General features: G+C 37.5%; 1 long non-coding RNA gene across 1 annotated transcript in view; it reads right to left on the bottom strand.

The window, feature by feature from the left end:
• Window positions 1-15,607, bottom strand: part of LOC139827702 (uncharacterized) — a 141,332-nt gene extending 125,725 nt beyond the window's left edge. The window contains exon 1 of the long non-coding RNA XR_011738617.1: window positions 15,530-15,607. This is a non-coding gene — a long non-coding RNA (uncharacterized lncRNA). The remainder of the gene's footprint in view (window positions 1-15,529) is intronic.
• Between the last annotated feature and the right edge of the window lie 10,809 nt (window positions 15,608-26,416).

The raw sequence follows: 26,416 nt of genomic DNA, 5'->3' as shown, positions 1-26,416 counted from the left end.
AATTACTGAATTAAATTTGGTTTAAAGGTCTTGGCTTAACTATGCTTAGTTATTATTTCTCCCTCTAAAAGTGTTCTAGAAAACCTGTCAGCAACAGAAATCTTAATTTTCTCAATAAACAATATAATTATAGCAATAACTATAAAAATAGGCTATTTCATATTTTATATTGCCCACAAGAATTATAGGCAAAATAAAACATGGTCTCTCTATGGTCCAATGCTACAAACAAACAAAAACAACAACAAAAAACCCAAACAAATAACCAATTACTGTATCTTGCAAAAGACAAAATGATGAGCTAATGTGCTGAAAACTCTCATTAAATTTTGAGTTGTAAGAGACAAATTTGAGGAAAATATTTGTTTATGCCAGAGAATGAAAAAACAACATTATTTCAATTTTAATTATTTTAAATTAGTATCTCGACATCCGCTATCTTGTGGTTGTGAAATTAAACTCTAAGGTAGAACATTCAATTTATCTTTCACTAGTAAGTCATTCTCAGTTTGTCTCATTGATGATTTGGAGTGTTTCACAGGGAAGAGAACAATTTTATGTGAACTAGAGACATATCTCACTAGCTCACAAGCCAGGACACTGCAAAACAATGGTCTCCAACTCTGATTCATTTTAGCTTGACAGATCGGTGATCTTGAACTAAGAAAAAGTTAGAAATGTTGGGTCCAGCCCAACACCTGTGGAACAAGTAACCATGAGGCTTATTTCAAAAGAGTCCCTAGAAACTATCCCCAGAATCACCACGGACTCCTTTAATCTCTGATGGTTTGTTTGTTTTCATTGATTTTCGCTTAAAAAAAAAAAAAACAACAACAACAACAACAACAACGAAAAAACACACAAAACAAAAAAGACAAAAAAACCCCACACCACACAAGCATATTTAAGGAAAAAAAAAAAATTAAAAAGAAAAATCAAGAACAACAAAACTTGTGACCTTCTGCATGAAAACAAAAGCCTTAAAACAATGACTTCAAGCAGAATGACAAATCAAAGACATTGCTATTTCTAGGACCCTGGAAACTTGCACAAAACTCTACGGAGGGGACATACACAGGTAGTCCAAGGAAGGGTTTACCTCATGAAAGTGCAAAGAGGGGGTGGGAAATACAGGATGCAAAACGTCAGCCTGAGTTCCAAGGCAACCCTGATTGTAACTCTGACAGACAGCTTATCGCTTTCTTCCTCAGTCTCAGCCAGGCATCTCAGGAGTTGCTCACTATGATATTTTAATTCATAATTTTAATTAATTCCAAATCCAGTCCATGCCTACAGGAGGACCAAAAAATGCACACCAAACTATAGAATGGCAGTAAAAGTACAGACCAAGCACCAAAGAGTAACAGGGAAAGTTTCTTCCTGGTCTCCTTGGGTGATGAGCAAAACACCTGAGAGCACAGAGTCAAATCACTACAGCTCAGAAAAATAAGACATGAGGAGAAATTCCTTCAAGATTGATTTGGTGGCTCACTGGGGATATTGCTAGCACACTCTCACAATTTTAAGCCTAAAGTGACCCAAATTCTGTTCTATAATCCTTTCTACCCTGTTTCCCTGAAAATAAGACAGGGTCTTACATTAATTTTTCTCCAAATCTTATTACTTTTTTATATGTATGGCTTCCTGGACACTATTTAAATTGACTTCTTTATGAACTGTAATAAGGGCATATTTTTAGAGTAGGCCTTATCTTTCGAGCATCCTCAAAAATGTTGAAGAATCATGCTAGGGCTTATTTTTGGGGTAGGCCTTGTTTTCAGGGAAACAGGATAGTAACTGCACCCCAGACCCCACATCTTCCATTTCAGTTAGTCTGAGATCCTCACTTCCACTGCAATACTGGGAATTACGTCTCAGAATTTGATTCTCTGGATAGTAAACAGCCACTTTCTAGTTTCTGGTTTAAATTTCTCCCTTTTAACCAGTATCCGCTGAATCAATGTTATCCACTCCTGCAAGCATCTTCCTACATAAAGTATTCCTACATCTCCCAAGGAACACTTTGCTCCACTAAACAGTAAATTACTCTAACCCCTCTCAGAAAATTCTCAGTCTGTCCTAACTGGCATTCCCCTATCCTATTTTTAAGTCCTTTCTGAAGAAGACAACTGACTATACCACGAGGCAATACAGAAGACAATGGTAAGACTGGTAGACCGAAGTGACAGAAACATCATTCTTTCCAATGTTTTATCCTAGCAGACCCATCACCCAGCTGATCAATACAGGCAGTGTTCTCTCCCACCATGAGTTCTGACTCCCGTACCCTTGATTTGAAACAACTCACATAGCAAAAAGATCTTTTCATTTCAAATGAGACATTTTATGGAATGTCCTTTCAATGAGGAAAAAAATCCTTTAATCTGAACAAAAGTGGTTAGTTGGTTTTTTGGGTTTTGTTTTGTTTTTTTAATTCAACGTCAGTTTTTACTATCCAGATGTTAAACTGTACCTAGAGCCTTGATATTAAATTATTTTTTCACTCACTTATCATGCTAATGAATTTATTTCTAACTTTACTGCTGCAACAGAGAAGACAAACTCTGTCTTTAAACTCTTGCCTCCAGATTACAGATTAGTTTTTTATTAACAATCCTGTATTTAACCACCTGTAGTATTTGGGGGAAAAAAAAAAAGTTATGGCTGTATCACCATGCATAGATTTTTCAACCGAGAGATATAGACATATTGACATATCACTAGTCTGTATCTCATCCTACATGGAAATACATGAAAGTCCTTGGCTTTGGAAAAACACTCTTTAGGCACAATAATAGATATGCCAGTGCCCAGTTTTGCAGTCAAGTGGACTTACATCTCTGCTACACTCTGGTCCCAATAGAGACACGACACAGCATTTTGAAGCTTATATTTTTCCCCAATACACTTTAGTAAAGTTTTTGTGCAAAAACATTTTCTCCAAATCCCAAAGCTTGCACATTCATATTTAAGTCTCAAGGATACACGCACATGCTGTATACATTCTTAAGACAAATTCCTGTGATAACTTAAGTCAACAAAAGCTCCACCTTACAACTTCATATGCATGGACTATTACAACTGATGCTTCAGAAGCCTTCACAATTAGCTTTTCAGCTTTATTTTGGAAAATTGGAGTTTAGGTACCCAAGTGAGAGCACAAGCTATGTAAATCACTGTGACCCCAAAATTACTTATATTTCCTACTCATTATTGCTAACTGTTAGAAATAGTCTCTAGGTATTAAAATCACTCCTAAACAAAGATGAAATCTACAGAATAATTAAAATAAATTCAGTGTACATTTTTTCATCTCTAGTTTTCCACCTTCCAGATGCAATACAAAGGTGAATTTGGCTAGCCAACCATGGTCACAAGTACTTTTTCCTGGGGAAAGGGTGGGTGACAGTATTACAGGAAAGAAGAGGAACAGAATAAGTAGGGGAAAAAATAACAAAACATACAATTTATGATCAAGGTAGTAAGTCACAGCACCAAAAGCCAAAAACTACTTTCAAACCAGATTTCAGGGTGTTATTTACAAGTTGGCCAAAATTGCATTTGGCACCCATAGTTTAATACTTGGGCATTTTAAAACCTTTTCATTTTAACTTCATAAACGACCTGCTTTTTCCTTGGCAATGAAAACATATTTTTTCAAGCTAGTTCATTGGGCAAAGCACTTGAACCACTGTCAGAGTTCCTGATTTTTCTATTCTTAGTTAAGTCATTCCATTTCCTCCTTATTTAGAACATTCTAGATTTTCAAGTGGTGAAAATGAAGTTATTTTTGCTTTATATCAAGACAGGGACTACATCTAAGTCAAACATCAACCCTCAAAAGAATTTAAGATTAAAAAAAAAAAAGGAAAGAGAAGGCAAACAGCGGCTTTATGAAATGACACTTTATACCTGAAAAACATTTCATTTAGGGGTTTCTTTTAGAGTCAAGTTCTAGGAGGCCAAAACAGTAACTTGCCAATCATGGCTAGATCGGCAATGGACTGGACCTGTCTTTTGAATATAATTGTTTATTTTAAGGTAGACAGAATAGTAACATGAGTTTGACTTCCCACACTAAGCACTATTCTTCATTTCTAAGATGTACCTCTTCCAGATGAGACAATTTCAAGATTAGCAGAATGATTTACTGATGGTTTACACCTTATCCTCAGTACTCCCTATTTGACCTTCTGCCACGTTTATGGATTCAGAGACCTCAGCCTCTCAGCTCTGGCCAAGCTCACAAAATGTGTTGTGATCTCTGAAGTAATGTTAAGAAAACTTCAGATTTGGTGCATCCAAACTAGATTCCCTTAGGTCAGAACTGAAGCTGAAGGCACTCACAAAATAAAAAGGCACAACTTTGAAAGACCGTATGGATGACTGTGGGCTTAGCACAGTCCCCTGTGAATACAAATGACACCAACAGCAAGAGCTAAATAATTGCAGCACAGAAATATTTTTATACAATTATGAGATTTTAAAATAATGATATTATACTACAAAAAAAAAAAAACACAACACACTGCAACTCACCACACACAACCACTCACTTCCAGACTGATCAGCTGTCACAAACATAACTTCACTCAATCTCTTGAACAACCTATAAAGCAAGTTACATCAACATCAAGATATTTGGAGACCAACAGACCTTATCCACACTCCTGCTTTGCTCTGTATTGAACCTTTTGTAGAGCAGTTCACTAGTGTGTCACCCACATTTCCAGTGGCAATCCTTTATGAGACAGAAAAAAAAAAAAAACAGCCCTTTTTCCCTTGGCAATAATTGATTGTTTTGGGGGACTTAACCACAACGGAGAGAAAACTGAGAACATTTTCAACCTGTGCACTGTGTCCTAAACATTTCTAATATGTACACATGCCCTTCAAAAACTGAAGTCTTTATCTGAGTTCATTATTGAAAACTACTCCTATAGTATGGAGCACTCGTACAGATGTTTTAGTCTGTGTTGAAATAACGCAAATTAACCTGGTCCTACGCCTGGATCCATATCCCACCTCTTATTGTTCATTCCTGTTCCTTTTGAAATAAAGCAGACTCCAAAAACTTGAAAACTGCCAGTCACCGCAACAGGCAGATTAGTGGTCATGGATGTAGGCTGGTTTGCCCTTAGGTCTCCCCTTTCTAGTTGAATACGCCCCTGCTCATTGCAGGGGGGTTGGACTAGATGACCTTAGAAGGTCCCTTCCAACCCAAACTGTTCTATGAGAATTGCCCTAAAGAGAAACTAACCTGCAGGAGTCCAAGCCTGCATCCATTCCTTCAACTCCATCTCCATAGGAATTCCTTGTTCAGGTCTCTTACAAATTGCTTCTGCTGTTAGTGAATGGACAGGTGGGTGAAATACATACCATTACAATTTCCTTTGGTGACACGGTGCAGAAATAAAGTCCACATCCCAGAGCTGATTCTGCAACTAACTGGTGGACACAACTTTTTTTGAAAAATTAGGCCTAGGGAACCTTCTTGTTTAATAAGAAGCTGTGCAGAACTAAAACCAACCAAAGCCACAGTAAAACAATAGCTACAAATTTTTCATTGTAATACAGAAGTCTACCAAAGATTTTGTAATCTTAGTATAAGCCAAAAAGAGCTTATCTGGGGACAAGTATAGAATTGCACTTTCCAGAGTACTAAGTCTAAGAGAGACTGCCTTAAATGACAGCAAAGCTTTCTCCTGATGTACTTGACCTGGCCACCACTGATGTAGCACTGTGCTCATGGAGAAAATGATGAAAGGGAGGGGAAGAAAATTTTTTTCATAATAGATCACAAACTGAGATCAAGTTTTTCCTCTCTCTACAACGCAATAATTCCTTGACACCCTTGCTGGGGCCGGGGGGGGGCTTGGGGGGGGGGGGAAGTCAGTAATAAAATGCCTCCTTGGGAAGAAAGATACCTCTTCCTGAGTCTGATAACAAAAAAGTGTCAGCCTATCCATGACTGCTGCTATGTTTTGCAGAGTGGTTATCCTTCCCCAAGTTCTCAATCTCAAATACAGTATCCTGTCTTTTGTTATCTGCCTGTCTCTTCCTTCTTTCTTGGTACAGCAACATGTATAAGCATACAGGCAAAAGGGCTTAACAGAAAGAATAGGATTGGGAGAGTCAAATTACTATCTCAGTTCTGTGTCTTAATTGCTTAATCGCAGGCAAATTTTTGTCCCTGACCAGCATTTTTCACTTGTAAAACATAGATAACTTTCATGATCTGCATGAAATTTGGTATCTATCTTCATAAGTAAAATTAGTTAAACATGGCTTTGTAGAAATGTTCAGGACAGGGTCTGCACTGAGCAATGGGTAAAATTTCATGTAGGGGTATATTACAGCAGACATAAAATTACACAAGTTTCACTCATGGATCAACTGCAATCAACTCTTTTTTTGAAATTAACATGATCAAGTTGATTTCATACCTACAGATTTGAAACAACAATGACAAGGAAACAAAATAAGACAATATTAATTCAGGCATTACTAAGTAACAAGTTAGAGTGAAGAAATTCAAATAACTGTGAAGAAAGACTGCAGACATCTGAACCATTCCCAGCACGGGTTATAGCTTGTTTGTTCTGTTTCTTTTCTTCTGCTAATGAACACAACATGAGATGCTTTGTTTAACATTTTCCTAGGAACTAAAATTATTCTTCTACCTCCCATGAATTTCTTAAGGGAGACTCAGAGATGAATCAAACAGTGTAAACTAGTACTAGGGCACAATAAATTACCGTCTGAGGCTACCTTTATGTTGGTCCCAGTACAACCATTTACCACTTCATTTTCAGCTATGTAAACTGCCTCTAGACATTTGCTCATACAGAAAAATCTATGCTTCTTTTGACACTACAGTTTTTGTACTCGGTTTTTCTCTTCACTACTTATCTTTAGTGACTGCCAGTGTCAGTTTTGCAATACACCAGTCTCTCTCTATTTGGTTTGTCTTATGTAATAAGTTTCTTAACTTACATATTTCTTTTCAAATCTTACAGCTCAGAAGCACATTCATGCTTCATTTGATTCCTAAAGCACCATGAATGTGCTTATAAGACTACATTTCCAAACAAAAGAAAAAAAAGACAAAATCCTTTTTGCTTAAGATGGATGGCCACAACTCAGACCCAATGTCACCCAGATGCAAACCCAGATGTTTCAATATTAACACACAGCACAAGCATGTTGGAAGGAGGCTCTCTTAGGCTGCGGGAAGTACTGGTATAAAAACATGGGAAGTTTAAAGCAAGATTCAATGTCCAGCAGCAATAATGAAGGTGTCTCTGACTCTTTGGTGAAGTTGCTTTCTCTGCTTTCCTCGATTTCTCCTGCAAAGTTGTGAGGCCGTGCTACAGGGAAGCTCAGGAACACTGCTCTGTCTGAAAAAATTAAAAAGTCTTTTTGCAGCCAAATCAGTTCCCTGACTTTCTCTCACTGAATAACCACAATATTGTACCAGCATTTCTGAGGAGAAAGAAGACAGCCAGGAATTCATACTTAAGAACTAAATTTCTGCTCACTAATGATATTAAAAGTTTTCATAAATGAAAGAACGCTTCAACATGTTTAATACATTTCTACTCAGAGAGTTATTTACTATTGATGCTCATTCCTATCATTGCATTTGAGAACATCTTGGTTTGTTTACGTTCTTATTTTCTTCACAACTCATCTGTCTAATTGATATTAACTGCAACATTCATGTTCACGATATTGAAAAGCAAAAACAAATTTTAAAAAACAAGGAATAATGACTTGATTTTCATGAGGGAATTGAATCCACTCTTTTCCTGTAACAGTCCACAACATTAGTCATCTTTTTCCACTGAATAAAAGTCATGTCTTCTATTGCTGTCTCTTATTGTGTCAGTCATAAGGGTTTTGGACACTTGTTTGATGAGATCAGCCTTGGGACCTTCTTTAATGCAAAAGAAAAATGGAACTTGACAAGTGTCTTGACCAACAAGCTACAGAGTTTTTCCGAAGCCTAGGCTGAACTTCTCCTGGTGAAGTATTTCTTCCTTGGCTAACAAGTCAGTCTTCACTCAGCCAGCAGCAAGCTGAGAACAAATGTCAGGGAATATGCCTGATCGCGCTTAGAAAACAAAAGCTGTCTGAATGTTTATTTTCAAGCATAAATCAAGAAAAGAGGAGAGGTTTAGATCTGTAGTTATTTTGGGGTTTTGTTTCCATTTCTAACAAACCCATGTTTGGTTGTGCTGCTACTCTAATGAGTATTTTTTATCGGAATTTCAATATTTTTTGTCATCGGTTTTCTATGACGATTACATAGAAGTGATAAACAATTACTAAATGTATACACACGTGGTGACAGAAAAAAGTATGGATCTCCACATGCTGTTTGAAAGGAGTGGCTGGCACTTCATTACTTACCTAGGAACTGGGATGGAAAACAAGAAAAAAAAGCATATGCAACTACTGATTTTTTTTCTTAATGACACAAAAAAGTGTTTGTTCTGTATTTCTAGGTCCACTGACTATAGCAAGGCAAAGCTAAAAAATTACTGGAGTGACAGTTTCAACTAACAATGTTAAACAGTTAGACAGAAAATTGCTATTTTCATACTCTTGATGAAATCAGCTGCAGTTCTCACTTGATGCTTGCTATAGCATCTCGTTTATTAATACATACAATGTAAGCTACAACTTAAATTTTCACAGGGTAGTGTTCTTTCTTCCCTTGTGTTTATTGGAAAAATATTGAGGACCACCAGGCACATTTGTTCATACTGATGAGACATGTACTTAATCTGGCCTATTGGGTACTCAGAAACAACAGTAATTAACAGCACTATATTTAGAGTAGGTGTCTGCTTCATGGGGTGGAAGGAAGACAGACATTGATGCTCATTTTGAATAAATAAAAAGGTTAATATAAGTACATGCAAAATTAAAAAAAAAATCTGCTGCTTTGAATATGACCTTTGAAGGGTAAATGCAATCAACTCTATATAGTTTCACCCTCACTTATTTGGTTGAGGTAACTGACTGAGTTGATCCAAATATTAGTTTTTCTCAACTGTTGGGTAAGGGTTTCACTTTGAGTAGAGAGACATGCTTATTCACAGGTACAGGTTTTCAGTATATAGGTCCTGTTAAGGTGACTTTGTACGTTTCCTCATCTTGGAAGAATAATATCAGACTGCACATGACACAAACTGATGACCTATACTATGTGTGGATTTGGGTCTCAAACTTGAAAGATTTTGCTTTACTCAACTAACCTACCCTTCCCATAGCCAGACTCCACCTGAAAGCTGCCAGACCGCTGTGCTCTGTTCCTACAGCATTGACCCTACACTCTCAAGCTTTTTATTCCTTAGCTGAAGTGCCATAAAGCAATTGCTGCTGATTTAGGATCCACAATTATCTTAAGACTCCCCTAAGCACTCCACCAGTAGAAAATCAAAACCACAGACTACCTTTCCTGAGACATGGTTGTTAAAAGGAATTTTTAGTGTGACTAGTTTCAAGAACTGGAATTTTTTGAATGCAGTCAATACAATTTTTTACTTTACATTTCTTAATAGCAGAGCGTTCTCTGGATCAGGATATCAAATTGACCAAATGTCAAAGTACTATATCGCACAGAAAAACTTTCTATGTTTTTCTTTACAGATGCGCCATATAATATGGCTTTCAGGATTTTTTTTTTTTCTTTTAAACATAACCTTCATCCTCAAACAATCCCACAGTCAGCTTTGTTAGATTTTGATCAGCCTTCCCACCCACTGGTCTACTACGTAGCCAACCCCTAGGCTAACGAAATCAACCCTTGTGGCTCATATTTTTGTAACACACAGACAGACTTAAGCAATCGTCACAGCATGGTGATAAACAGCTCCTTAAACCCAGATTGACAGCACCACAGGACTACTTCCTTGCAACAAGTTATATGGAGCGAGGAGATACAGGAGAACCATGGTTTAATGGTAAAGTAGGATTGTAGGAATTCTAATAAAAGTTATTACAACAAAAGGCATCACAACTACACCATGTGACCATTAACTCATTGCAGTAGTGAAGTGAGAGAATAAAGTTTATTGATGTAAAAATTTAGTGAGGTTGGATAGTATGATTCTTCCCATAATTGAACAAAAAAGCAATAAGGCTTACATAAACTTCATTTTGTTAGCTGTGGCTAATTTGACAGGAATTAATTGCATGCCCAAACCCAGTCAGACCAAACCTGTACTGCTAGGTGGTCCATTACTATTTGGGCCTAAGCAATACAGAGAGTACAGCCAGGATACGGCATTTCCATTTAAAAAAAAAAAAAAAAAAAAAGCGGGGATTTTTTTTGCTGTTGCTTACCATTACATTTCAACTTTCTTTTCACATGTATCCCAAATTGCACAGTTTGAAGTTTCGCACAGTGCTGTTGCTGCTATCTTCCTGCCACTGCTCACCTTGGTTTAAGGTTGAGCCTTCACATTTACCCTAGACAATGAGACAAACTCCTTTTGAGCTGCGCCAAGACAAGGAGCAAAAGCACCTTTGGTCACACCTGACTTCCAATTGCACACCTTTGCAATGCAGTTTGAAGTATCAGCTTCAAAAGGCTGCTGCCTTTGAACAGATCTAGCTGTAGGCGCTTCAAGATTAATAGACTTTTTTAATTATCTGCTCCTTAGCAACTCTGTTGTTGTTTCTACAAAGCCAACCCCTGTACTGTGCTGCTCCCAAGCTCTGGCAGGCTGGCTCGTTCCAGTACAGGGCCATCTCTGCAGTCGTATAAGTTGCAGCTGGGCGAGGAGCTTCCCTTTCCAAGAGGGCTCTGCTTTGGTGTTTGACATGGGCAGCACCTCAGGCAAGGCGTGATCACAGCTTACAGACCAAGCGAACTGCCTAGGACCATGGTACAAGTGTTAGCCTGCAAATGGTAGGGGCATCAGAAAGCTGAAGAAAGGTTTTCTTGGCTCTCTTCTGTAAAGTAAAAAAAAGGTCTATAATGAAGCAGAGTTTTTCAATGAGAAACACTAGTCATGCTTGAAAGGAAAAACTTTAGTGCCTTTTTTTTTTTTAATTATTTGCTCTTCTTTCAGGTTTGCATTTCAAAAAGACATATGCAGTTTTCTTGATTAGTTTGCCTTCAGTAGCATAGAATAATCCCTTTGGGAACTGTCCTAGTCATATGCTCTCTTTGAAAAAGCTGATTACTTATATCAAATTAGCAAAATCCCAAGATCAATATCTAAAGTAAAAAGAAATGTTCTTCAAGCAGAGAAAACATAAGTGTAAGACAAACTGTTCTCCTTGATCACCAGAAAGGGTTTTGGTCTGTTACAAGCAAGCACACACTTCCTCGGCTTCAACCCTTGTGGTTCCACACTTTAAAATGTGCCAGTTGAGCCATTTGCAACAGCCCATTAATTACGGCTGTTCCAGGAGTCCTATTCCCACAGCACTCACAAGGAGAGGCTCCTGGAGGTCTATTATTTGACATCCTCAGCTCTCAAAATGTTTAAACTGGCATTAGAGCTGACACAGGAAGACCCAGCCCTTCTGGCTCGTTGCTTTTGCTTTCTTTTTAACCCAAACAAGTTTCATGACACAGCCGCAAAAACAAGTGAAGTGAGAGTGGCAGGGGCTGAAGGAAATCAGCTGGAGGAGGACAGACAGAAGATAGAAAGGTCGGTGCTGTCAGGGATTTTGACTTGCTGGTACTGCGCATATTTTGGAAATCGCACCCTTTCAAGAAAAGAAAGCATGTGAAAGCATGTTGCCTCCCAGATTAAGTCATTTTGAAAACATGTACGAACTAATACACTATTTGCTTAGTACAGTATTTGTATTATGAGCTAAGACAACATCCTAGGAAGGAAATGCTTACACTAAGAAAGTCAAACAAACAAAAAAAGCGTTTAATCAGAAGCATACTCATTGTGCCAATTACTTTTACATCTGCAGGCAGCATAGGAATTTGAGAATGCAAGAGAGGACATTTTGTGTTATCATCATACCAGTTGTACCTGAACTCTACTTGAATACTTAGGGTAGTGCTTTTCCTCCATACCTCTAGTACAAATTTTCAGTTGTTTTCATTAAGGCAAGAAAGAATCAACATAGCAGCAGACACATCATGTAGCAAATTACCTGATGACTTTGTAAGTGAAAAACACTGAGTTGGCTACTAGAATAACTACTTATAGTTAGAGGTAGGGAAAAAAAATAATAATCAAGACATCTGTTTGCACTTCAATACTTTCTGGATAGATCTAATCAGGATTAGATAAATTCATTGACAAAGTGCCGCAGTAGAATCAGCAACATTTTTTTAGTGTATTAACAGTTAGCTAACACATCCTAGTCAACCACTTGAGCAGGAAATTCTTCTCTAAATGCAGTATAAACACTATTCTTATTCTCCACACAGACCATATATGATTTCATACTGCAGGGAAAATAACTAAGCAAAGAGTCTTGCGACACCTATAAATACTTATGAAAATAAATTAAGAACTGGATTTCCTAGCACTAAAATAGACAAAGGTCTTTTGGTTAGCTGCCCTTGGAAAATATTTAGTGTTAATGCACCTGGCAATGACTGCCCAAAAAAATGGCAAAGACGAAATTTTATAGGGAAGCACCAGCATCCCATTACAATAAACTACAAAGCACTGTATTTGGTAACAGCTTTTAAAATATGTAGTTCTACTCCTTTATATTACCAGAGGCAATGTGAAATCTACAGTCAGGCACCCCTGAGCCACGTCAGACAAGTCTAGCAAGATGAATAGAGGCTTTAATTTAATTAGTGTACCAGCACCTGACCAAACAAAGGTGTGTCCAGGCTGAATCAACTTCATATACTAAACCAGATGCGTTTCCTAATTTTGAAATGTGTAAAGCTGGCATTTAAATAAACCAAACCACTGAATAAAAAGGTCTGTGAAAGAAACCTGAAAGATTTCTGTCAGACCTTCAAAGAGCATGAAGGACAGGCCTTGTCTAGTTCTGCTCATATGTAGCAGTCACTGGAAAGATTTAAGGGTCTTTCCATAGGAATGTGGTTTTTTTTATATATATAACTGTGCTGAGTCTGATCAAATAACAAGAAATGGCTCTTCTCACAGTATCAGTAACTCAGAGATACCTTCTTGCCAGTAGAAATTCATTAACTATGTCTGCACAACCAGGAGCAGATTCTAACTGCTGAAAGGGAATACTCCGCAATATGCAAACAGAAAACTACAATTTAATTCTGCAATGTTTCTTGAAGGTAGGTAAGGAGGTTGAAATTTGTGAAGGAGGAGACAACAAAATAGGTCAGGAAAAAATTCCATATAAGAATAAAGCAAAGATTGAGTAATATTGAACCTTACTTTTACCGCTGGACTTGATTATCTTAAAAGTCTTTTCCAACCTAAATGATTCTATGATTCCTGCACTCCAAAAGCTCATGGGCTGCTTGAGGATAAAGTATTTTTCAACAACACAAGTGTTTGTGTTGAATTCCTATACACAATTCAGACTTAGAAAATAATGTGTACATTTTAACTAACGCAATGCAGCATTGTTGCATAAAAGAATGCCTGATATAAAGTTCTAAGGAAAAAAACAAAACCCCCACCTTCCTCAGTTGCCAATCCTAACAGATTTTTATTGAAACTCCAAACAAAATACATGGTCCTTTGCCTGATGGTAATAATACAAACCCTACATTTTATCAAAAAATACTCAAGAGTAGAGCCCTAGAAAGAGACATAATATTTCTTATGATAGGATAAAGTTATGTTAAAATTACTTCTGGAGTCTTTGTCAGGTGATGTTGGAGCTCACATGTAAGGCAATGTACAAAGAATGATGGGAGAAAGATGTGTCTACTTACAGCGGGATTAAAGGACTGAAAAATCATACCATGTATTGTCTTCACTTGATCTGAAGCATTTAGCATATTTTACTTCTCACTAATTTGTCTAGAATTACTGGAACAGTATCAGAAACAGAGTGACAATCAAAATGGACATTCACATCTACTCCTCTTTAACAACAGCTCTTTCCTTGATGATCTTCCTTAAAATGAAAGCTGTGGACAAGTTAAAACTTGCCAAGGCTATCTGAAATGCAGCCATTTCTGTCTTGCTGTAGAAAAGCATATTTTAAAATAAGTCCCTTCCCTCTACAATACAAATACATTTCAAGAGAGGAAAAGAAAGAGAGAAGTAAATCCAAACACTTGTGTTATCCCAAGAAATGGAGCCAAACCATCCCCCTCACCCAACAGAAAACAACCAACCAACAAAAAACACACAGAACACCACCACACACCTTCAATTTGCAAAGAAACACAGGTCTAAACAGAAAAAAAAAAAAAAAAAAAGTTTAAAATGCCTTCCATCAAAAGAACAAATCAGGCTTTGTTTGGTCTTTGGTTTGGGCGCTTTACTTATAACAGCAACAGGGTGACATTTGGAAATACATGTTCATTTCTAAACTTAGTGTACATTGGAAATCTGCACCAAAGCCCATCAGAATAAACTCAAGCCTAACTTAAACATCTCACACTATGGAAGAGAAGGAAGTTTTCTGCCTTTATTTTCAATACCATTCTGCCAGACCATCCAGATCAAAGGTTCGATTTCTAGTGGCTTTTTTTTTGTTTTGTTTTAATGTAATCATTTACTGAAATGCAAAGGTGGTCCAAAAAACTACAAATCAAGCTCTGCATTCTTTTAAAACAGGTGCACATGACATTGTGATTCACCAAAATATTAGGCCATAAATCTTGTCTTAACCAAATAAAATCTATAGTATCTTTTAGTCTAATTTATTTTTCCACTTAAATGGGAATTGGAAGATAAACATGTTCATCTTTTTTACGTAATTATCTGTTGACCTGAAGTTTGAAGCTAATTGTGCAAAGTGTTGCAGTAATTACCTAGAACTAACAGAGGTTTCAATCCATCTGAGATACATTACAAAATAAATACTTGAATTTGCTTTTAAAATCATGTTAATTTTACCGCTTTACAGCAGGCTACTAGTTTAAAGCTCTTAAGTAACCTGCAGAAATAATCCAATTTCTTCAAACAGAAATTTAAATTTTAAAATGCTGTTTAACATGACAGTGTCACAGTGAACAAAACTTAAGTAAACGGGTTTCAAAAGGATGAAGGGTGCAGAGGAGTTCTGCCAGACTAGACAACTTTGAACCACATTGTGCATTTACAATTCCTGTTTTTTTCTTGTATTCCAGCCTGTTTCTCAGAAAGGCAGCAGTACAGCAGGGGAAGAGCAGAAACAAAAACCTGGCAGAACCTCAAGTGTGAGGCTGGCAATCAAAACAAGTGTCACCAAACAAAAACAGGACAACAGGACACAAATAAGCAAGATCAGCCCTGAAACCACTGCAGCTTCCAAATCACAACCTGCCTGGTTGCCTGGTGATTTGTGAATGGAAAGATTCTCCTTTATTCTTAAAATTATTTTTCTAATATCTATAAAATGAATATGTTGCACAAACAGCATAAGCCAGTATACTCACTGAGAGATTCCAGATGAGTTAAAGACAGGACAATGGCTTACAGTTCATAAGCGGTTTGTCTTGGCCGTTCTGTTTGGTATCTTGGTTAAAGCTCACTGCTTTGGGCACATAGTAGGTAGTAAAGGCAGCAAAAGACCTGGCAAAAGTTTAACATAAATAGTAACAGACTTGAATTTTAAAAACCTAGTGAAGCAGGGTCAGTAGTTCATAGACTAAAGGGTTAAAAAACAGAAGTGCCAATCTGTGAACAAACATTTCAAGACAACGACAAATGTGTGGTGATTTCAAGAAAAACGCTTTAGAGAATTAGAAAATAACAGGTAATGTCACACTAACCCCTATCCCTTTGCAATTACAGGAGAATATACTAGAGCATTCTGCAGTCTCAAGATAAGCCTAAGCACAAAAGTCAAAATTTGATGTCACATGCTCAATGCTGCATGCAGAATTGATCCTGATGTCAAAGTAAACATATAGTGTTTATGTGAGCCAACAAATCACTAAACTTTCTAACATGCATTAAGGTAGAAGATTATCATCTAATATGAAGGGGATTTACGTAACTAGACACAGTTTACAGGTTGATTATTCAGTCATTTGGCCTAAGATACACATAAAGTTGCCTTACAAGTTTGCAATTATTTGGGATCTAGAGGCTAGTTCATGCTAAACTATTCAGTGTTCCTGAGTTCTGTAATTCAAAATTTAGCCATTCATGCTGAAAGCCAGCTTTTACAGTGAAAAAAAAAAAAAAAACAACCTGCTAGGACAGGCCTCACTCTATATATAAGATATTGCTACCTAGTTAAAACATTGGCTGTTTTTCCCTATGCCTCTTGTAGCGTACTTCCCTTCTATATATCCATGTAGCAGTTTATGGAAATCCCATAAGCAGCCATAGGAATTTCAGGCACTTTAACGAATCAACTTGTTGACTCCCAGAACAAGCAAGTCAACAGCACCTTGTAGTTGTTAACATAATTAAGGTGTTCATACTATGAAATTTGCCTTGCATGGGTATTCATGGCATACATGCGACTGTTTCATTAGCTATTACTGCATATGCAACATCCCACTTTAAAGAGATCATGTAGCAGCATATAGAGACTAGGAACATATTACTATTCAAATGTACACTCCTGAGGGTTAACTACAAGCCTCTGAGCCCAGTGTCTGATGTTCTTGGCAATGTCTTTCATCTTGTTTGCCCATCATCTTTTTTTATAGAGCAACAGAAAAAATTCTTCCCCAAAAAACAAGGGGAGAGAGGGAAGAAAAAAAAATTACAGTGGAGGATAAATGATACAAAGGAAGTGGTATTCTACCATAAATGTAGTTTTAAAACTTCATAATGAATAGAAGTTAATCTTTATGCTAAACCAGACAGACTCTGCTGTTGAAGTTTCTCTTGATCATCACATTTTATGGTCTCTTCTCATTGAAATCTCATTAAGTGGGAAATGTTAAAGTACAAGTTTTCTGGTATTATTATAAGACTCTGAAGACATATGGAGTGTTCTCAAATTTTCCTCTTAATATTTTGCAACAGAAAATTTTATCGTCAGAAATATATCTTCTGTTATGCCACATCAGCTTCTCGAAGACAGAACAATTGAGTCTGTAACTTCGTAATGTGTACTTACATCCAATTTGGAGGTGGCTTTAGAAAATGTTACATTTAAGTTCAAACAAATCAGAGTAAACCCAAACATCTGAGAAGGATGTCAGCGTATACAAGTGCCTCATATCAAAAAAGTATGAAAGTACTGAGAGCACAGAGATGATTTTTGAGGCTGCAATGATGACAGTAAGCAGTCGAACAGATTTTTTTTAAATAGATTTTAATGAAAAAATAATTTTAAAAATGTTTAAGACAGGTACATCTGCACAAGCACTTTTTTTTTTAGATGAAGACTTAGAATACAACTGAGAGGGAAAAATAATCTTAAAAGAATGATCACAATCATGTCTTCCCAAGAACTTTTGGTGAGAACATCCAACACTTCCCAGATGTTCAGTGTCTTTATCTATTAGGTTTGCTTTTTAATAAAAGTTGAAGGAAGGAGTTAAATGTCAGCATGTTAGTAAATGATTTACACAAACAAAGGCCCAGCAAAGCCCATAGATTCCAACAGAATACTACACTATTTGGAGAATATGAGGGCACAACAGATGTTGAACTCCTATAGACTTACAATCACTTTCCTGATAACTCAAGTGTCCTTTTGTGGTCTAAGGCACATACAGATACAGATTAAAACAAACAAACAAACAAACACACAAAAAAACCCAAAACGCCACATCACTTACACGTGGGAAGTTTTCCTTCATCAACTCATATGATCATTAAACTGTAGACAGTCACATTGCATTTAGTTATAGTTTCTCACATTTGTCTTCCAATTTAACTTTCTATATCTCTAATAGATATATATTTTATATATCTCAAATATATTTCTTCTTACATTGTAGTCTCTAAAATATTGGAAAGTGCTTAGATCACTACAACAGTTTTTCATTCAATTTCACTTTGCAGCAATTTTCAACAGATGCTTCAAACCTTCTCAGGTAAGCATCTGACTGCCAAAAACCAAGTCCATTTGGACAAGCATCCTTGAAACAGTTTATATAGATTTTCTCATCACTGTTCAGGGAGACAAAATTATGCCTCATGAGAGACATAATTGTACTTTTCCTATTACTCACAAGCACTGTTATGTTAGCCACACAAACTGCTTGTAGGAAAAGTGAAGTTAGGAAGATTCATTAAGCCTTTTAAGCAGTTTCATGAAACACTCCTGCAGAAAACTATGGCAGAGTCAACATCCTGTAGTCTCCCCACTCTTGAAGCCAGCTGGCTCACCTCATCCTTCCCAATAATCCAGTCTTGGGAATTTCTGATTTAGCATAAAGCCCGGTTAGGCACATGGGTATTATCACAGAACTATTAAGACTATTCTCTTGCTTAAGATAATTTTTCCTTGGCTCCAACCCCGGAAAGTAGCTCAATTTTTTCAAGATCTTCCATCCTTGTTGCTATTCATCTGCTGCAAACCAACGAGCTGGTGAGGCTGCTGCCCAAGTCCTGCTCCAGAGATGGCAGCTGGTGTTTTCCACCACTCCTGGACCATGGAGGGGAAAGGCAGAGTGATCAAAGGCCACAGGCACCCTTCAAATTGCTGCTATTTAAGGGGAAGCAGGGAGGAGAGTAGTGAGTGCTAACAACAATCAAAAAAAAAGTGTAAGTCTCCTCTTTTTCAGGGCCTGTTACTCTAGCAAAGACAGAAGGGAAAGCGGCCAGCTCTCTGCCTGCTTTGGAATTTAAATGCAGATGTTGGAAACTGCATCTTGAGCATCCTTCATGCCTTTCATCGCAGTATCTACTCTGTAAAAATGTCAGTGTATGTGAAAAACACCTTAACGCTTAAGAAAATACTTTTATCATAGCTAGAAATCAGTGTTTTGCCAAGGAATGATCTCAGATATTCCAGAAATAAAAATAATGCAGAGGACAGAAGAAATTCCCTATGAATTGAAGGAAATCCCCTAGTTAAGTGGTTGATATTGGAAAATGAAGGTCTTCTGCCTTACAGTCAATTAAAGTGATTGCCTAGATGAGAGGAAGGAAACCTATTTTAGAAGCAGAGAAACTTTTCCCAGCAGAGTATTTCTGTGTTTAAAAAAATCTTCTCTTTTTTTAACAAGTTTTGGGGCAGATATTTCCAAAACTCTCACAGCTGTCTGTTTACATGAAGACATATATGCATATCTATTAAAAAAAAAATTTGATAAATTATTAAAAACATCAACAACAGATGCTGTATTTCACGTGCTAGAGCAAGCCATTTAGAAGTCAAAATGTTTCAAGTTTAAGTGTGTTTTTTTTCTAAACACCATCCTAGTAAATGAAGTGAAAGCAAAATAATTGTGGCTCCATTAAAACTCATAATTTTTCTAAACCATAAATAGATAAATAAAGTCTCCCTACCCTCATAGGACACGTTATTCTTCAACTGATTGGCAGAGGGAACCTACACAATTGGCATTTTCTCTATGAGATTGAGAGGAAGCCAGCATGGCATTCTTCTGAAATACAAGCATTCCAGGTAGGTATGCTAACTGATTCGGCTAAAACAAACAAAAAAATGCCCCCACAAACCAGTTATAAGTCTGAACCACACAAAAATCGGGTCAGAAACCTTACATAAACTCAGCGCAAACTACCAGCTCATGTTTCTTTATCCAAGAGATTTATTTGTGCACCTGGGCTAAAAAGCTGTCAAGATTTGATACCCTAGGATCTGGAATTTTTGTTACAATGAAAACACAGTTAGTAGCTTATATATAGCATTTTACCATTACATCTCTAGTAACATTTACAGGTTTTAAAAAAGGAGCACTGACATAAATTCTGATTAGCACATCTCTTTTTAGTTCTAAAATGAAAAAAACTCAATTCAAGCTAATTTCCTTTTAAAAAACTTGCAGAATTACCCTCTCCCAGCTCTTTCAGCTAGAACATACAGTTGGAATTGAACCCATTAGCCACTTTTGACTGCATAATTATGGCCAACCTTGCAATTTGATTATGGAGTCATCTAATGAGTCTGCACATAGACAACAAATTAAGTTAAATGGAGAAATAACAATAGCCTAAGAAAACGTACAGTGGAGTCATTTTACAAGCCTATTTGAGTGAAAAACTACTTTGTGAATGCAATTGTCCCTACACAAAATTAGGTTGTTAACCCAATGTCACTTTTTAGAGCTGAGATTCAATGACTGGTAAGCTGACAACCCTGCATGATTTACAGCAAACTGTCTGCCATCTGCCTGACATTAATCATTTTAGTCTGCAAATTTGGAATAAGGCAATACTGTTGCAAGCCACAGTTGACTCCCTTAATTTTTTGCTGAGTAACACAGCAAGGCACTCTTTGGAGAATGAGCTCAACATTTGAAAATGAAGCTAAAAAAGCCAGAGTCCATCTGACTAGTTTTCCAGTCCAGTTCATGCAGAATGACTTTCTGTGTTTTTATAAATATGTTGCTTACCTGACTAGGTGTTTAATCAGTCATATCTTCATCCAGATATAGAAGGACAACTATAGATACCTATTGGTAGTACAGATAATCTAGCTATAGGACAAATATAGCTAGCTATGAATAACCATCAGTTTTACAAACACACAAAATAAACAAGAGAGTTATTACACAGCAAATATAAAAAAAATACTACCTGTAGGTTCATGATGTTTTGCATTTCTGTTTCACGAGACATTATATTTTATAAGAATCTCACTTGTTTAGAAAGTTTCTAAGGCTCAGCTCAGGCAGAGAGCTTGCAAACATGAGAAGAGTTTTTCGCAAAATTCATAACAGAGAAAGTAAAGAAAAAAAAAAAAAAAACCTATTAAAAATAATCCAGATGTCCTAGGAACTAGCTCGTGATTTTTGAGTACTAAGATTAACAATAGAAATTCTGGCAAATTCTGCAGGACAGGGATTAAATTAAAAACAAAAACACTACCACTACACTACACAGTGTCTCTGCTACAGACGTCAGCAAGTCATTACAAAAATAAAAGTGTCTTCATGCAAGATTGTAGCCCTGGTTCACACTCCTCAAAATGCCAGGCTGTAGATCATAAAGTGCAATGATAGGGAAAAACAGGGTAAAGCAAAGGATGCAGTGAAATGTTGATGCTGTAAGCAAAAATCTATTTAGCATGGCTGACACCTCTCAACAGTGGATAAACCAGTTCCCTGCTTCCTCAGGACACAGTGGCCTTCCCCAGCTACAGTCTGTCCTAGAGATTTCTGGGCTGCACTGAGACTGAGGCAGATCTACATTTCAACATCCATATCTCTGGGGCCAACACAAAACTACTACCATGCAGACAGAGCAGTCTGATCTTCTTGCATCCAGCCAAGGCTTCAAGAAAGTCCAGCAGTGAGTGGCTGACCTTCCCAAGAGGTCACTTTTGGAGACTTGTGCTGCCACGCAATCTACATTATGGGGCAGAGATGCTATTTGTGACATTGAGATAGCTTGCACTCTTACAACATTTTGTAGTAAAACTCAAGGTGCATGAATTGGAAGCATCTGATCTCAGACAGACAACATCAACAAGCCAGGACACAGGCTTAGAAGCCACTTCGCTCGCCCAAGATCAACTTGAAAAGTATTGATTTTCATTTCTACATTACACACAAATGTTGTTAGAAGTCAGATAGCTAGAAATTTTAAACACAGCTAGCGATCTGTATAAAGGTTTCTGGTTATCCAGGAATACAAGGCTTTTTACTAACATAGTTAAGAAATGTTAAAATTATGTATCTCAGATGCAACTGTAATAGTTGCGCAATCAAGGGCCACAAAATTATATATTAAGCTTGCTTTTCAGAATCTTGCTTCATCCAATCTATTTCATGATCATTTATTTTCCTGTTGACAGTTGAGGTCAGTGCAAGAGCAGTAAGTCATATCTCACACTTCAGGAGTTTATGCAATAGCTGGCAACTGGACAATATTTCTGACATCTGGGAACTAATTTGCAAGAAAGTTTGGTGAAATGAGGCCATCCTGAGTTATAAACACAAGTCTAATGATATCTTCCAGCTTTGCAGATCACTTTTTATATAGTGGAAACTATGCAATTATGTGTATAGTTTCAACTGTCATTACAAAGTCTTTCCTACATACAACTCTTACTTAATCAATGAACCAAACCATCAGTTTAGAAGATTCTCTGAAACACTTGAACAAGTTATAGTACTGGAGAAATGTTTAAAGCAAATGAATAATGAAAAATTATATCTCACACACACAAAGAAAAGCAAACCATGGAGATATTCAGCTCCACATATGTTACAATTTCTAGAAACCAGCAGCTGAGCTAAATATTTTTTTCTGTTACAGCAGCAGACACTTATGTGCAACCATTCTCAGACATTTGCCCAGTTTTCCACTAGCCAGCCACCATACCTTGAAGTGTTATGAGATACCTATGCATCACAATGCAATCTATAAATGTACAGTCTTGGCTACACTTCTATGGAGCCTAGTTTTCCCTCCACATAAAATAACTTTGAATATAATCACATTCCTGGAACATCAGATCTTTATTCTTGCCCATTGCAGTTGAGGCCTTACCCCCAGTTCCCATATTCCTTTTGTCATTGATTATGAAGTTAACTACTAGAATATCAAACATACAAAATGTTCATCGTTGTAAAAAAATCAATAGCTTTACTTGTAAAAAAAAAAAAAAATCAATTGAAGCCAATGAAAAACCTCAAGTGACAGAGAAGCCCTCAAACACAGCTCAAGCACAAATTCAGCACATTCATCTTCAGGGAGGAACGGCAGTGTTGGCCTGGTACCACTCTGCAGCACAGCAGCAGCTTGGAGCAGCTGGTTCTGCAAGCCACATTATACTGTCCGCTCTTCTTGGATTTCTCTTCAGTTTACTTTGATTCGTTGAACCAAATGTCCTGACTGCACTTGTAGTTTGAAACTGTCCGAAGGAAAGCTGTCCAACAAGCCTCTGCTGCCTGCTTTACAGGAACCTTAGCAGACCACGCTAGAAAGCGTCACACCATTTTGGCAGCTGTCACACGCAAATGACAGCAGCGCATTGCGGCTTTCCCACATGGAAGCAAGCCACATTTCTGCTCTTGTTCACTCAGAAGTGACACCATCTCCTGTGTCATCACATCAAGCAGTGGCACCACACTGAACCTCGCTCCAATGCTGAGCTCAGTTATCAGCCATGTGAAAGAAAAACATAAGGGAAGGAGTACCCATAATGTGCTTAGCTCAGCCCTTTACTCTTTCAGACTGAATATAGGTATCCCTGAATGTCAGCATGCCTTTCTGTATTTTTTTCTCAGGAACAGGGATCCTGGAATATTCCTGAGCCTGCCCTTTCAACTCTTACGTGCTATAGCTCTGGACCCCTAAGTACAGATGTCCAAGGATTTGTCCAAGATCTTTACACTGAGGGCACTGCAGGACTGCACTGATTTGGATCCCATGCAATGATTTAGATCCCTGTATGCCCAATGTGTGGAGACAGAAAATATCTTCTGATTTGGTTTCACTCCAAAATGATATATTTACACACACTTGCAACACTCTGCAATCCAAACTCTATTCCAACTCACACACTTTACAAGGAGCAATCATGCACAAAGACATATATACATAAATATATTTAGAAGGGAATGTTATCTTTAACTGTTTCAGTTCTTTAATATACTTATTAAAAGACCAGCACAGATGACCAGGAGGTTGGTCTGTTCTGTCATCTGTGTAGATGAGGAACAATAAAGTACATACAGGGTCCTTAACCCATGCCAGAAAGCAAAGGTCATTCTATATATACAGTCAATGTTTCAAATGTCAGAGGGTTGGGGAAACTTCGTGATAAATTACCATCTTCATCCTAGGGAACTGACCACTCCCTTCCTGGAAGCCTACAGTGGCTCAGAATGATGAGAGTTCCCAAGTAAACCACAGCTCCAGTAAAACCTTAAGAAATCAGGTGTTCATGCTAAGAGAGTGTCCAACTCACTAATACAGTTCTTCATTTTAAATCACTCATGAATTCTGAACCAAGATGCTGAGTAACAGGTGGAGATATATATATCACTTGGTCTGAAGAAAAGTAATAGTTCTATTTGAACAAAAACACTCTCATGCCAAGTGTATCTCTGTGTTGCTCATACAAGAATAAGGGCTCCTCCCTCTTCTAACACTTTCTCAGCAACTGCATACATACATACCACAAAAAAAAAAAAATTGGTTTTTGTTTCTCCACTGTTCAACTTCCCACACCCATCATGAATTCAAGGCATGGTGCCTTCCCACAACCACCAAATATTGACTTACAAGTTATGTTTGCAATGCTATCAAATTGTTCCTTTTCAAATACAGATTTTTTAAAAACATATTGAAAAGCAAAGATATGCTTTCAAGGCATCTCTTGATGTTATTGAGCTGGATGTGTGACTACACTGAATACAGACAACTAGTAACTTACAAATCTTAAAAAAAATAAAAATCATTTAATAATTTTTCTGTAGAAGATGAAAACAAATGCATCTGTTACCCCGAAACTTACTGCTGTTTTAATCTACCAGGGAATCATGACCCATAATAAAACAGGTAACAGCTTTTCCAGACCAACTTGATTAATCTTGCCCAGTCTGGTTTTCATCTAATTAGTTTCAGCTGTGTTTAGAACACATTTCATCAAGTCAAGAGGATCTTTTTGTTTATTTTTTGCTCATTTTTTGCATGGGAGTTTCCTGCCAATCATTTAATTCTCTCCTCTATTATAAGAATTTTGTCATCTTAGATACATTTCCCAGCACTGAGTCAGCTCTCTTCTCTATGATTACTGAATTTTAAAATCAGGGAATAACTCTCTACTCTAAAACTGTAAAACATCCCGCTTCTACATACAGGTAAGACCTACTAATGCATGAACAATAAATGATGTGGGTTTTTTCCAAGAAAGCTATGGAACAGCAATATATTTGCATAATTAGTGTACAGTATTAAGTTTTTGTTGGATTGTAGAACCAAAAGCCATCCTCCTCCTGTATAATCTTTAGTCTTCAGATTCCAAACACAACTTTTTATTTATCCTTTGTCACCTTAAGAAGTGACAGTCAGAGCCACCTTCCCTTCTTTAACAAATCTTAGAAAATTCTTGAGAGAGGCTGATTTGCTAACAAGTTCTTTCAATCAGGCAAGAAGTCGTCACTGGCCATTGGGAGAAACATAGAAATTAGAACAGAAGTGGGAGTATCTGGTATGTGCCAGAGGGTACTACTTGCAAAAATTTCTCAGTTTCTTAGTTTGTTTTCCATTAGTGGATGATTAACTGATTCAGGTCCACAGTGAAAGAGAAGGGAGAGAGAGGGTGTGCAAAAGCACTTGCCCCACAATAAAGCACAGAACCAGACAGAGGCCACAAACAAGGTGCCAGTCAGGGAATGCCCACTGTGTGATCCTTCTGGTTAGGATTACTACAGATGGCAGTGTGCACACTGGTCATTAGTAAATGCGCAAACCAAGTCCAGATGGCATGTATAGTGCATCTGATGGGTCGCACTGTTTGTACAGCAAAGTAACTCCTTGCTGAACAATTTAGCAGCATGTATTCTCTATTCCTTCCTCTGTATATTTGCCTTTCTCCTATTGCTTTGATCAGTATATTGGTACTACACTTAAGAAATGAAGCTAAAAGCTCATGATTTGCTTCCACATTAGGAAGAAACCAACAGATAAACTTTGAAATAGAACTAGAAAGGAGTATGTATCATCAAGCCCGACCATTAACCTAGCATTCTCAAGTCTACCACTAAACCATGTCCCCAAGAACATCATCTATAAGTATTTTAAACAGTTCCAGGGATGGTGACTCAACCACTTTCCTGGGCAGCCTGTTCCAACGCCTGACAACCCTTTCCATGAAGAAATATCCAATCTAAACCTCTTCTCATGCAACTTGAGGCCATCTCCTCTCATCCTATCACTTGTTACCTGGGAGAAGAGACCAACACCCTCCATGCTACAACCTCCTTTCAGGTAGTTGTAGGCAGCAATAAGGTCTCCCCTCGGCCTCCTTTTCTCCAGGCTGAACAGCCCCATTTCCCTCAGCTCTTCCTCATCAGGCTTATTCTCTAAACCCTTCACCAGCCTTGTCACCCTCCTCTGAACTCTCTCCAGCACCTCAGTGTCTCTCTTGTAGTGAGGGGCACAAAACTGAACACAGGATTCAAAGTGGAGTCTCATCAGCACCAAGTACAGGGGCACAGTCAATGCCCTAGTCTTGCCAGCCAAACTATTCCTGATACAAGCCAGGATGCTGT

Source organism: Patagioenas fasciata, chromosome 3, assembly GCF_037038585.1.
Source record: "Patagioenas fasciata isolate bPatFas1 chromosome 3, bPatFas1.hap1, whole genome shotgun sequence".
NCBI classification, from domain to species: Eukaryota; Metazoa; Chordata; class Aves; order Columbiformes; family Columbidae; genus Patagioenas; species Patagioenas fasciata.
This window is presented reverse-complemented; position numbering and strand designations above follow the sequence as displayed.